Raw genomic sequence first — 15,916 nt, 5'->3', positions numbered from 1 at the left:
TAAGGGCATTTATTTGTGTGACGCGAAGACATTTTTTTTCCTGCGTCATGTATGTTTTCTATGTGTCATAAGTAGGTATTTGTGTATTATAAATGTCGTTGGTTACAATCATATTTATTTATTTATTGGGAACTGCTCGCCTGCTTTACAGTTTTACATTCCGTCCTAACAGGTGCAGATACGACTTTGTGTAACTAAGCAGCCCTAAACGTGTGGATCGACGCGTGCGCGTTCGCGGAAGGCGCCTAATGAAGATCTTAATTGGGCGCGTTATCGCGGCTTTAGGAACAGGTATGGACGAGGCCTAAGGAGGTATAACTCAAAGGATCCCTTTGTTTGAAATAATGATTGAAAGTCATAGTGTAGGTTACGATTGCCAGACATTAGTCATAGTTCGTAATTTAGTCATAATTTCTTGTCTTGCTATATTCCTTGCACCTACTAATCTCTTTTTTTACTTTGCAGCATCCACAGCAGCATTGTTGGTGTTCTGAAATCAGACCCGAGACCCCGCGTTAACAAGACGAAACGACAATCACTGTCACTAAGCTAAAAGTAAACTTCACCTATAATCATTAGGACTCTCGTACTCCAGTTTATTCCTAAGTCCTAACTGTTCTTGATATACCTTACCGTACATCACCAGATTCCAACAGAAACTTTGGTGCTAAAACCGGACTCGAACCCGGGACCGCAGTCTAACTCGTCGAGACAGTCACTAAGCTAAAGCCCAGAAAACGTCAGCTTTGTGCTAGGTCAGTTCAAGCCTAACAAGGTCATTGCCATCCCTAAAGCATAAATTTAAATAAATAAATATTCAACGAACTTTTGTTGTAGCGACAAAAAACTAAACAGAAAGCTACAGTGTGGTTTGAAGGAGTGTATAACTTGTTAAAGGCGGACTTAATGCACGATGGGACTTCCTGCCAATCACAAAATTATGCTAAACGAAGTATCTAAATGCAGGGTTCGAAAGTTTTTTAGGCCAGATGAAGGCCTCTGGTTTAGCTTGGGAAAGAATGCTTTCGTATCTGCGATCTGCGATGTTTTTTTCTGTACAGATTGCCGTAGCCAAGGTGATAATCGTCTACAATCCGTGGCGAACAAAATGCTAATATTGCAGAATGGAAGATGACATGTCAACGTTTGGATATTTACGGGACACATTGGTGCCAGAAATGTACCTACGGAATGATACAAAACATAGCTGAACAAGTGAACATAGCCGAGGACATACATTTTTGCAGTACGAGTATATTGCTACATTTTACATACTCACATTATTGCATAAAAAGCTTTTATTTCCATTTTTCAAACAAGTTAAAGACAAAAACAAATCGATTCACATGATATGTAATCAGCAACAAAGTATGATGACACGAAGCATTTACATACCATTGATTACATTACAACTTCCATGCCAACCGTAGCTATTCTCGAACAAAACAAAGGCTTGCAAGCGTGACAGCCTCATACCTCGAATGGTCAAAATAAACACGAAAAACACAAAAACACGCAAAACGACCATTACACAGTACAAGTGATTCGATTTGAGAGAGGGACACAAAATCAATCGCGCAGACTCGGCACGCGAGGCTTAACACCGAAATAATGTAAATTATTGCTCGTAAAAGTGTCATTTTCGACGTATACGTGACGTCACAGACGAGTCACGGATAGCTGGTAATACAGAAAAGTCAACTTTAAGAACAAAAGTTAGGGTTTTAAATTGTTCGACAACTGAAAGCCTTAGGAAAATCGTTTTCGCTCAAACTACCCCCCATTGTTATCTATCGTATCATTGCATGACGTTCACAATAATTCAGAATAGAAAAAACTTTAAATTTTGACGGAGCTCACCCAAAATTTGCGCTGACAAGGAATCAAATTGTAGATTCGTATTTAAAATAGGACAAAACCTGTCAGGGCAGTAAACCTCAAATGACTTTCTATGTGTGGTGTACGTGTGCACGCACACAGAGGGAAGGAGACGATCATTTACATACGGCGGGCGAGAGGGACAGAGAGGTCCGAGGGCGGCCCTCGGCCCCCGCCGTGCCGGGAGCGCGTGGGAGAGACAAAGACGACTATATTATTATCCTGTGCTAAAAAAAGGAATTGTGGGCGGGGGATTACATTATAGTAGCGAAAGTAATCGATATTCCGTTTCAGTACGAGTTTGTTAGTACTGCAGCGCTGCAGTCTATATCTGTAAGGTTAGGTCACACGCATCCACATTCTATTATACATTCCTTCCAGAACTTGGCAAGAATGTAAATAAAAACTTTTAGGTCGCCTAAAGGTAGACTTCAGTTGTTTATTTAGGCATTTTAAAAGACGGCTGTCTAAGGCTGCTTTTCTTAACAACAATGAAAGACATTAAATTATTACATATACATTACTAATCGTTTATATATGTAAAATCACTATAAGTATTGACTATGATAACTTCAATTTTCAAAAATTATGTATGCGGTCTTCAATACCAAAACTCAATTTGAATAGATGAAAGTTTACTGACCTGAGTAGCAAATATGATAGGTTCATTGCATACCTAATTATTTTCTAATGCTATCTTCAAAATACAGTAAATGTAATACTTTCCCTGATTGTAAATTAGATGGATCCATAAGAATTTCGTGAGACATATTTTCAATACCAAAAACACTATTTGATCAATAAAGATCCCATCCAAATCATTGCAATATCCATAAATTTTTTTCTGCTCAACTCACGCATCTAATTACTTCTAACCAATTAGTTCTAGATATACTTGATCTAGAACTAATACTAATACTTATACTATGTCTACATTTACATGTTCCGCATCTGACCCATCAATGCAGCGCCGTAAAGAAGTCAGCTGCTATGTAAATGAGCCACGCTGTATTCAAATTCGCTGCGCTGTCTACCCGGCGAGGTCCTTGACACCTTTACTTCGGATATGACCTTAGTGTTTTTGTTTATGGCTTTCTTTTTTGGGGAAATGAGATAGACTCATTATTGGCACATCTCAGCAAAAGATGCATAATAAAGATACACTGGAGACAAAACAAATGATTATAAATAGAGACAGACAACCGACGGTTTTATCGATAAAGAGCGATCTCTTCCAGACTACCTAGTATTAGTATATTGGACATGGTTTAGAGAAGAGATTTTTCGTATTTGATAGTGACTTTTTTGACACCTTTAAGAGATACTTCGGGTATCACCATGTGTTTTTGGGGATAATGGAAGAGCTAACTACTACATTAGGCATTGTCATTGAAATTTAAGCTTTTAGCAACTTTAGGAGTCCCTTACTTTGGATTCGGCCTTAGTGTTTTTGTTTATGGATTTCTTTTTTGGGTAAGTTAGGTATGCTAGTTTATATTGCCTGGCATTATAATAGGCGTTTAATAAATTTAGACCTTCTTCACTCTAGGCGAAAACCAGCGCGCTAACCAACCTCTGTCACTGGACACGGCCACATTCTCCTGCTAGCTTTGCGGTCGGGGCTGCCGCTCTCGCATTGGGCTCACTAGCCACTTGCGGAAGTGCCGCAATCTAATGGACGATGCTTAACCCATCATATTATTGATGTTAGAGGACTTAGAGGCCATTGATTGATTGATTGAAATTTAGTAACCACAACTCTATCTACTTACAGCCTTACTGTTTTTGTAACGAATACTTTTTTTGGGGAAATTAAGGTATCTTTTCTGGATTCCAATCCTGGAGAAAATTAATATATGTTTAATCTATAGCAATTAAATTGAACTTCAGTTTGGGTATGACCTTAGTGTTTATATGTATGACTTTCTTTTATGGGGATAGGTTTGCCATTGTTAATAGTTTATGTTTATATTTCTGATAATATCCATTACGTGGTTATTATCGACAATTTTAGGAGTCACTTCTGCTTTAACCTAAATTATATTTTGTATAAGTATAGGTACTTTATGGAGAAAATAAAATAGCTTGGGTGTAATTTGTCATGTTCATTTATCTTGATTTCCTTTTGGTGTCTTCTATTCTATTATACTTACGATTTCCATAAGTCTTTCAAAACCTATTTCACAAGTACCCAAAGTTCAATCGACACTTGTGAAGTGCATCCCGCAAAGACGGTTACGACCGGAAGGGTCAAACCAAATGAGCCGCGAGGCATTTGCCGCCTAATTTCACAGGGGACCCTTTGCCCATTCATCGGTTATTGCCCATATCGGCAAATCTTAATTCTTTTGATGAAATATTTACTTACTGGGCTGGGTGTGAAGTCAAAATTTGAAGATTGAAGTGCAGGAGAAAGAAAAAAAATCCGTGTTTTTAGTCTAGGTTACGAACACAATAATAAGGTGTTAAGAAGCGGTGGTATTACTACAGCGAAAATTCTTCCTAAATCAGGAAAAGTACCAAAAAAATAAGTCAAAACTTTTCAAAATCATGTGCAATCAAAGTATTAAATCAGTTCAAAAGTGCATGTGACTACTCCTAGACCTCTTGGCCGAATATTGGGGTCATATCTACGCAACACTTGTATTCTCTCACAATCATATAAATGATTTCATACAACTTTTCTTTAAATTATATATTTAAGTATGAAACAAGAAAGGCTTTTTCTGTCTACCGATACTGACTTTTACCTAAATTCTCCGTTAACATACTTAAGGAAGTAAAAGTGCCGAATTCCATTGAACAGCTTTTAGTCACTCCGTAAAACCCAAATACGTTCTACAAACGTATTAAAAGCGACTACGTCAAGCGGGCATCCCATAACGGGTTGGCCCCCCTCGGCACGTAAAGTAGGGGGATATTTATATAGTGATAAAATCCATTTACGCGCTACAATGCGGGGGGACAAACTGTATTTCCATAGAATCATATCTAGCGGTAGGGATTGACTGTCGATGTTAATCGATATCGATGCATTTTTATGAAAAAAGTAGACAAAATACTTTTAATAGACAACGCATGCACACATTTACATCAGGGTAAGTATAGCAATAATAGTTTACCAATGAGATTATTTTAAAGGAGCTAACCTGAACATTAAACCAACCAAACATTTAAGTTGGAGCTGGGTCTGGGATGTGACGCGACTGACGCGAATATATACATATTAGCTACATCGGGTTCAATGGTTCATAAGCATAACTAACAATTATTTTATCAATTTTAACATTTAATGGATTTTTTCACCAGAAAGTAATCCATATCCATACTAATATTATAAATGCGAAAGTAACTCTGTCTGTCTGTCTGTCTGTCTGTCTGTCTGTCTGTCTGTCTGTCTGTCTGTCTGTTACGCTTTCCCGCTTAAACCACGCAACCGATTTTGATTAAATTTGGAACAGACAATCTTTCGACCCTGAGACAGAACATAAGCTACTTTTTATTTCGAAAAAAAGAGATGAAGGGGTTGAAAAAGAGGTTGAAAGTTTGTATGGGATTTCTTAATTTTAAAAGATAAAACCATGAAACTTTATATTTTAGCACTTGATAAGAAATCATTAAACATCTTCATAAGGTCGAACGCGATTAATTAACATTATTTTTACCTTTTTTCTTTTTTTTTGTATGTCGTGCGGTGGGAAATAAACATTAACTAAAAGCGGGTAGATTATAATTATTTGTCTACCCCGAACATTTATATAAATTAATATCGGGTAGTTTTGTGTTGTTTACATCTCCAGTGACATTTTGCTGGGACGTCAGTCTTCCGCGACCACGGCCAGTGCAACCTGGCCGAAACGTTGGGAAAAAAGGTAAAAATAATGTTAATTAATCGCGTTCGACCTATGTGACTTTAAATATGTGTACAAAGCGCGAGAACTTAAAGTGTTATCTTGATAAGGGATAGGGATAGGCATAGGGATAGGGATAGGGATAGGGATAGGGATAGGGATAACGATAGGGATAGCGGTAGGGATAGCGATAGGGATAGCGATAGGGATAGCGATAGGGATAGCGATAGGGATAGCGATAGGGATAGCGATAGCGATAACGATAGCGTTAGCGATAGCGATAGGGATAGCGATAGCGATACGGATACGGATACGGATACGGATACGGATACGGATACGGATACGGATACGGATACGGATACGGATACGGATACGGATACGGATACGGATACGGATACGGATACGGATACGGATACGGATACGGATACGGATACGGATACGGATACGGATACGGATACGGATACGGATACGGATACGGATAATATGGGTATCGTTAGAGGGATACGGATAATCGGTCGGCGGTCTCTTACAATCAATGTGCTCTAAGACGATCGTTGTTTACTTGCTTGAAGATTACGTTTGCGATAAGTATAAGCAAAATGTAAAAAATTGTAAGGGATAAGTAATAGAAAAAAGTACTTTTTACCCACCGATCATAGTGTCGAAATACGGGCTATGTGGGATGTTTATAAAGGTTTCCCCAGCGTATATAGAATTACCTACGCTGTGGTCGATGTGTAATATTTCTACAATCATTGCAAGCAACAATATTATGTGCAATCGAAATAATCGCAGATAAATATACCTACAGAGAAAACTACGGATCCAAATGAAAATCTTAATGAATACTTTTATTACGCGGGCGAAGCCGCGGGTAAAAGCTAGTATTTTATAATACTTAGTTTCCGATTAAAAATCCATTGAATGCATATTAATAATGTTTATGTACCCGACGTATTTAGCAAGTATGTACTCGCTTCAAATCACAGTCCCAGCCCCAGCAAAGGAAAATGGGCATTTTATCCTATGAGTGTATACAGGTGATGTCCCACCTGTATACACTCATAGGACAAAATGCCCATTTTCCTTTGCTGGGGCTCGTTTGAAAGGGATTATTAAGTATACAGTATTAAGTATATAGCCATGGGACGCTACCCATACAAAAGTACCCATTCTCCTTTCATGAAAAAAATCCTTTTGCGTAATCGCCAAATTCAAGTTACACTCATATCGACAACAGCGGAACGTGACGTCACCCCATCATTACATTATCGATATGCAAATGCCCGTCCCTAGTTCCCCTCGGGTTTCCTTCAATTTTCCTTTTGCGATCTCCTCTTAATTGACGGAGAATTTTGATTGGTCGCCGGTACCTACCACACTTTTCCTCTTAAAACAATAACGCCTTATGTTTTCTCCTTTCATAGAGAGTTATGCTTTTACAAAGTTCTGTGGTTGTCTTAGGAATATAAGCTCTTTTTGTTCTGGTTTTCGTATGCATCGGAGTTGGATTTTTCTTCTTTAATTTGAGCGTTCATTATGCCTCTTATTTTAATGGTTGGTTCGTTATGATTCTCTTGATATTATTTTCTATTTTAATTGAGAGCAGTGTTTGCTCGGGTTTTTCGTTTTGTGAAGATTGTAAATAGGATTGCAATACTAAGTTATACTTTTTTTTTAAAGGTTTTGCATTAGAATGATCTCAATTTAGTTTGAGTATGGTAAGATTTAGATGAGCATTTTGAGAATTTTAGTAAGACTTTGTGATTTAAAATATAATATTTTGCACCAGTTGTAATAACTCATTATAAATAAAATTTAGCTCACTTTTTTGTTATCTGTGTTAACATTGTAGAAAAATATAAATTCAATTACATCTACTTTAATAGACCTCGATGTTTTGTGTTAATCAATTTAAAAATGTTTTTATTCGATGCAAACTAATTCAAGTATAAATAAAGAGAATCAATATAAATCGCATTGCACTCAAGATTTATCTACACCCACTAGGAGAAAATAGATCTCAGACTAAAAATAACCAATCAATACAAAAAGCAAATAACATTTCAATTGGCAGCAATTACTCGTCAAAGGCGGTACAGTTGAATACAGAACTGATTAAACAGTACAGTCGGCGACAGTGTTGACAAAACGGCGCCCGCGCCGGGCCCATACAAATTTACGGAGTGCCCATTCAAACGTCACTGGCTTGACTATTGTGCGGATGTCTGCGCGCGCGCATGAGAACGTTTTTTAAAAGATTTGCGGAGGATTTATTAGTAATATGGGTTTATAAAGAGTTATGGTTGGGGTTATGGAGATACGTGAAAAAATTCTTACATTAATTATGACTTTGACGACCGGTCCAGGTCAGTGGGCAGTGACCCTGCCTGCTGAGCCGCGGTCCTGGGTTCGAATCCCGGAAAGGGCATTTAATTGTGTGATGAGCACAGATATTTGTTCCGGAGTCATGGATGTTTTCTATGTATATAAGTAGGTATGTATTTTTCTATTTAAGTATGTATATCGTCGCTTAGCACCCATAGTACAAGCTTTGCTTAGTTTGAGGCTAAGTTGATCTGTGTAAGGTGTCCCCAATAAAAATATTGAAAAAAAACCCTGCTCAAGTTTCAGTGTGACTATTGAGCAATAAGAGGTTGAAAACAAACGAAATTGTGACATTGCAGAGACAGAGCCAGCAAGCCACAATTGAACACATATCCCACAATCGACTTCTACGACATTCACCGAAGGAAAGGGTGACGAAATTCTTAACACGTAGAGAATAAATAAAGATAATTCTAATATACTACTCAAAAGAAAATAAGGGCCACTGAAATGTTTTGAACGCTGCATGAAAAGCATAACATGAAAAAATGGATGTCTGGTGCCTCGTTTGCCAAATATAAATATCAGATAGGTTAGACTACATTTCTGACGTGAAAAAAATTGTACTTGCGAAAAAAAAAATTTACTGTAATGTGAAAAATAGTTAATTCTTCAATGTGTTTCAGTATTAATTTTCCAAATCCGTAGACACCAGAATTGTTAGTGGCCTGAAAAGGTAGCAACTTCCCAATATTCCATACATTTTAAACACCCTGCAGTTTTCACAAAACAGCCTGTATATCTTTTAAAAATTAATAAAACAAAGCTTTGATTGCTATTAAGGCTTATAAAATTTTGTTGTCAATCGTTTCCAATATTTGAATATACATGAAACTGACATGAAATTAGTATTCCTGCAATCACCGAATTTCTTAATGGCTCTTATTTTCTTTTGAGTAGTAAGTATACAGGGTGATTCATGAGTCGTGAGCAGGAGTGAACAGGGTACTGGGGAGGGTCACACTGAGCAACTTTCATAATGGGGCAACACTAAATTGTGATTTTTTTTTTCTTAACTATGACTTAATTGATAGTTAATCATCAATTAAGTCATAATTAGAACGTAATTGATAATTAGCTATCAATTAAGTACTTATCATTTTTTTTTTTTATGAAATAGGCAGCAAACGAGCAGACGAGCCGCCTGATGGTAAGCAGTCATCGCCGCCCATGGCCGCCAATTAAGTCATAGTTAAGAAAAATAATCACAATTCAGTGTTGCACCATTATGCAAGTTGCTCAGCGTGACCCTCCCCAGGTACCCTGTTCACTCCTGCTCACGACTCATGAATCACCCTGTATACTGAATTAGCACGTTAGTTGTTCAATGCCGAAGTTATCTCGGATATTTTCCGTTGAACCAGCGACCTCTTGCTCCACTATCCCCACAATGGCGACCCGGCGTCTGATTACCGCGTTTGTATGCCGACCGCATACGACTGCAGGGGGCTCAAGAATAGAGGAACGCAACGAAACAACTGCTATCGATTGCGTCTTGTTTGGTAATGTCCGAAATTCTGTAAATTCTAATCTACAGTACTTTGACGGCCCGTTTAACAGTTTATCTACGAATATACAAAGTTCCTGGTCATCATTTCGTCAATTTAGTTTGTCCAGTGATTACTCAGAAAGTACATCTGAACGTCTGCCAAGTTACCAGTGGCGGCTGATGAAACTTTCTGCTAGGTAACACTGAGCAAAAAGAAACCAACCTTTACATTAGGTACTTTACTAAGTAATCAATTTTAGGAAAGCCGGTGGGAATCGGCTTGTGTGGATCAGCCACTGCTGCAAGTTACACCAATTTGACAGGTCTGGCTTCCCTCTAATTTCATCTATAGTAGATCTTTTTGAAATGACGACATGAGGGTCATATATAACGAAAGTACAAAGCCACGAGCCACGCTACGCGTCCATACTTATGACTATGAGTGAGACGATGTTTATCTTTTACAGCTTAAAACTAACTACAGGAAGAAGGACCCGATTGAAAGTGGTTACGTTCTATGAAAAAATTAATATGGTTCGGAATCCAAATAATAATGTCTCTCAAGCTATATCTAGTAGGTAGATCAATGGCCGGTACAAAGAAGGGCCCTTGAGAAACCCTGGACAGTGCTCAAGTATTCGCGGACAAAGGACAGGAATGCGATCCAAAGTTCAATTCATTGTAGACACCATTTTGTGAATTCTTGGGTTTTATTGACTAAACATACTATCCAATAGAAGTTAAATAAGTAATGCAACAACTTGCAACATAATATATCAGTTTTTCAGTTTACAACTACAAAACGTACATGAATTTTTAGAATTCCAATCCAATCAAGTCCTTTTCCAAAACTTTTACTAAATTTTTCATAAGTATTCCTATGTTAACTGTATCTCAGTGTCCCCAAATCCTGTACCCCATCGCATTCAATTGCAGTTTTCGCTAAAACACATGTACCGTCCATTTATTAGATTTAGGGTCCATTTTATTGTACACTTCCTTGTAATTGGCTTCTAATACGCAAAGTGACCGTAATCCTGCAATGTTCTCATAAACTGTAGGTTAATTACAAAATAATCATAGCTAATGGTAGAACCAAGAACGTTTAATACTGGACTGACAAAGCCCTTGGTAGAACCAAGAATTTTATATAGGATTTACAGTCTCCATACTAAGAATCGTACCTTATTTTTTTAGCGCCACCTATTAAATACTATCATAACTACACTGATGATGCCTACAATTTTTTTTTTTTTTTCAAAATGTGTACTGACGTGATATTATGATATTAAAATAAAGGAGCATGTCATTTGTTCTTATAAAAAATAAAAACACGCAGAAATATTTAGGGAAAATATGATTTTGGCCACTTTCAGGCTGCGAACAGCGCCATCTAGTTTGAAGCCTAAAAGCCCATCCATACATTTCAGGGGTACGCTTTTTTGTATGGGCTCTGTCTGTCCAGTATTATATGGTTTAGAACTGAAGTTTCTTACATTCATACAATCAATCCTGTTTTCCTGGTGTTGACAGAGACCACAGATTCTATTTGCTACGATCCTGGGTCTTTAGCCAAGGGTACAATCGGTGAGCTGCATGGCAAACGATACGCAACTGGCTCGGTCGCACCAATACAGAAGAGCGATAGACAAAGATAACGATATTATATGAAGCAGCGTCAATGATTGTCCTCTTGGCTATAGGCCCTGCTATACCGTTTTCGCTTCGTTTGCTTTCATAACATGCCTCATACACGCTCGTCAGTTTAAGGTGTAAACCCCCGACGCAAAAACGACGGGGTGTTATAAGTTTGACGACTTTTTGACGTGTCTGTCGTCTGTCTGTCTGTGGCATCGTAGCTCCCGAACGGATGAATTGATTTCAATTTAGTTATTTTTGTATGAAAGCTGAGTTAGTCGGGAGTGTTCTTAGCCATGTTTCATAAAAATCGGTCCACTATGTCGCGGTCGGGGGTTTTTTCAAAATTTTAATTCTGTGGTTAGGTTAGGTTATTGACTTAGCCTTCATGTTTCTACAAATAAATTGTTCCTAGGCAAGTACAAAATAAGTATCTAAGACATCATAAATCGCCTTATCGTCTATCGTAAATGTTTTATGGTGTAACATTTGAGAAGCACCTTTGATGATGACTTAATAGACCGATGCGAGACCGCTATAGTTTACCGCAGCACTGACGAGGAAAGTTGGTTCGAACCATTCAAATGTAAGAATTTATGAACTTAAGTGACAACAAAGTTACTCAAAAAATTAAAATTTTGAAAAACCCCCGATCGCGACATAGTGGACCGATTTTCATAAAACATGGCTAAAAAATTAAAATTTTGAAAAAACCCCCGACCGCGACCTAGTGGACCGATTTTCATGAAACATGGCTAAGAACACTCCCGACTAACTCAGCTTTCAGACAAAAAAAACTAAATCAAAATCGGTTCATCCGTTCGAGAGCTACGATGCCACAGACAGACACACACACAGACAGACAGACAGACAAACAGACAGACAGACAGACAGACAGACACATAGACAGACGGACAGACAGACATACACACAGACAGACACGTCAAACTTATAACACCCCTTCGTTTTTGCGTCGGGGGTTAAAAAGATCTTACTGGACATTTTTAGGAAGAAAAATATTATAGGAAATATCTGTGCTTATCACACAAATAAATTACCGGGATTCGAACCCAGGACGTCGGCTTAGGAGGCAGGATCACGAACCACAAGGCCAGACGTGCAGAAATTGCAGCATGAATCGCCAAAGCGTTATTATTGCTATGTTTCGCTACAACGTATTGTACGTTTCGCTTCAACATTTATTTTGCGAACCGCCAAGGAGTGGAATGCCCTGCCTGTCTATGTTCCCACATGAGTACAATCCAGGTCTCTTTAAAGCAAGAGTAAATAGGTATCTCATAGGTAAGCGTGATCCACCGTAGACCGCATCATCACTTACCATCAGGTGTGATCGTGGTCAAACGTCTACCTATTCATACTAAAAAAAAAATGTCTGTGCATCACAGAGGTTCATTACCCCCCCACCCCCACCCTTGTAACTAGTGTAAACCCTGAACCTTAAAACGTGGAGCATATGGCTGAAACTTCAAGAGGTGAAGAAGAAATACGAGATAAAAGATTTAGTTCGACTGATAGATAAGTTCTAGTAAATAAAGTTTAGAATATTAGATGTGAAAAAGGTAGGGATTTACAGTAGCTTGGTAGGTACTTACTGTTTAGTTATAATTTCATAAAATATAAGTTTTGCAGCGGCCATAGAATTGAATAACATGAAGATGCACATTAACGCCTTGATAATAAATGTCTTTTACCATTAAAATTAATAACTTTATTAAGATATAAATATATATTATATATACACACACATATATATATATATATGTATATACCGTGTTGTTTTTGTTTTCCGTTAAATTGGACACGTAGCTAGGTTAATTATCAGGAACCATCCTGTATATCACTTTTAGTTAAATTCGCAAAAAAATAAATTTCATCATTTTCATACATAATAAATGAATTTATTAGTGTGAGAGACCCTTAAGAATAACATTCAAGTTAGTGTCAAGTGATTGACGGCACATGTCAAAAGAAATAACATTAGGAATTGGTAAAGGTTGTCACACACGTGTTCAGTAACTATCTTTATTTTTTTAATAACTCGATAACCGTAAGAGTTAAGACGCTAGTTTCTTAGAGAAATTAATTGTATTTGATCTAAAGAACCTTCCCTTAAAGTTAACGGAATTCAATAAAAACAGGTTGTATACATTTAGCAGTGGGACACCTAGGCTATAAAAAAATAATATGATGGTGAAAGTTTTTTGACGAAGTTGTTTGGATTTTTTTTACAGACATGTGTTGATATGTTCCCTATAATATTTGTAGAGTTTGTGGCTTTGCCCTGTGTCTCAAAAGTTTTTTCTACAATTATCAGTCAATCATCAAGCCAAGTCGCAGGAAAAATGTATGAACTGCATTCATATTTTGGTGTAGGTACCCTCTACTCGGTTTTAATTGGAAGAAATAAAGGCATTTAAAGAGGTACCCATTTAACATCTCACACATAAGGTCAAGGCTAGTGTCCGTTACCCAAATTACATCCATTAAAAACTCCAGGCAAATGTTAATGAAGAACCCGAACCCAGTCCTTGACACCTCCAAGACTTCATTACAAACAATGACGACGCACACACGCATAAACAACTAATTACGTGTGTTGTGTAGGTGTTTTTGTTTCACGTGTGTGCGGGCGGCTGAAGGAGACCACCCTTTACCTTGAAATGACCTAAGTTTCTCTTGGAACTACGGCTGTAATGCCCTTTTGGATTGGATATGGAGTTAGCCTCATGTAAAATGCATAAGATACGGTTCATACAAACCGTCTCGAGCTTGTCTCGCGACACAGATGTCTGTAGAAAGCTACTTTTTGTCCGTGAAACTGAAATTCGGAAGAATGATGTCGCAGAAGCGAAGGGTTGAAGTGATATGGAAAGTTTGGAGTGTTGTAAGATTTGGTATTCGTCAACCGTATTGCGTCTATATGTTGAGATATATGTAGATTTATAATATTTCTGGACCCCGCTCGAATGTATTATACATCCAAAAATGAAACCAAACGGAATGATATCTAAGCATTTGTACCAGATCATAGTTTATGAACTCATTTGTTTTCAAGTTGCGGCATATGATGTATCTATTATGACCACGAATACAAGGAATCCAATGCCTGTGTAAAGATTCAGTTATGTTTACTTTAGTCCTGTTTCGAGAAGTATATTCTCATCGAAATCTTTGCTAATTTGTTTTCTTTTGGTAAAAGCCATAGTTAACAGACTTAGATTTTCTATTGGCGTTTTCAACCAGCGATTGTCATCTAGCGATTGTCAACTACAACAGAGTCGTTCAACAGCAACTCTCAACATGGCCAGAGCCTTCGCTCCTTACTCTGTATTCCGCTTCGTCGACCTTGCCATTGCTACATGCCCTGAATTAAGCCGGATGACGTATGCGGTAAACGTTATAAGGGTGTTAGGAGTTCTGGCATTCTTGATCCATGATATGCGGATGGTAAGATGAAGCTAAAGGTATTTCAAGGTACAGTTCAACTGTCTCTGGCAAAGATCGTAAGTGCGTATAAAAAATGTCCGTGTCAAGCTAGTTCAAAAGCCATTGACCAATTCTCGCAGTAACTTGAACGAAGATTTCATCTGATGCCTTTACTCCTTACTTCTTATTCATGCTCTGAATGCACCAATAAGGGTGGTAGGAACTGGCATTCTTAAATTTCACCTTGAACTATGAAAACTCCGACAGAGACAGGTACAAAAAGTGTTCCATGTGCCAAAGGACACCAGAAATCGTTGACCAACTTCTGGTAAAATATAACTGAAAAACCTTTAGTCCTTACTTTGTATTCTTCGCAGATGACCTTGCCACTGCGACATGCCCTGAATAAGGTAGTGACGTATGCGCTGAACGCAGCAATAAGGGTACTGGAGTGCTCGCATTCTTAATCTGAGATATGTGGCTGAACGTGCTTATGGAATAAATAGAGAACTAACCTAACCACAAAATTAAAATTTTGAAAAACCCCCGACCGCGACCTAGTGGACCGATTTTCATGAAACATGGCTAAGAACACTTCCGACTAACACAGCTTTCAAATAAAAAAACTAAATCGAAATCGGTTCATCCGTTCGGGAGCTACGATGCCACAGACAGACACACACACAGACAGACAAACAGACAGACAGACAGACAGACAGAAAATGAAAAATGAAATGAAAATGAAATATTTATTTTTCAAGTAGGCATTTTACAATGCGCATATGAACGTCAAATAAAGCTACGCCGGCTCTAACCCTACGCCTCAGCCTCGAGAAGATTTCAGTCCCCCCTCAGTTGGGAGGGGGGTATCCACTATGGGACCGGCAAGAAACTCGGCGGGCAACTTCTTTTCAAAACATTACATCTTATAATTAACATGCATTAAATAACAACATACAATTTAACATGCAAAAGTATTCATCAAAGAATATGAACAGACTAGGTACTCTATGGAAATCAATTTCAATAAATTATATTATTGCTTAATAATACGTCGTTCTTCTTCAGAGAAAACATATCAAATTGTCATAGAAGAAAAAGATAATATGAATCTCAATATCATTAAATATGTAATTTACCTACACAACATAAAATATAAAATATTTGATGTGCTTTCTTATCTGAACTGTGTCCTCTATACATAATACAATTATTTTAATTGCTA

This window comes from Leguminivora glycinivorella, chromosome 5, assembly GCF_023078275.1.
Source record: "Leguminivora glycinivorella isolate SPB_JAAS2020 chromosome 5, LegGlyc_1.1, whole genome shotgun sequence".
Classification (NCBI taxonomy): Eukaryota; Metazoa; Arthropoda; class Insecta; order Lepidoptera; family Tortricidae; genus Leguminivora; species Leguminivora glycinivorella.
This window is presented reverse-complemented; position numbering follows the sequence as displayed.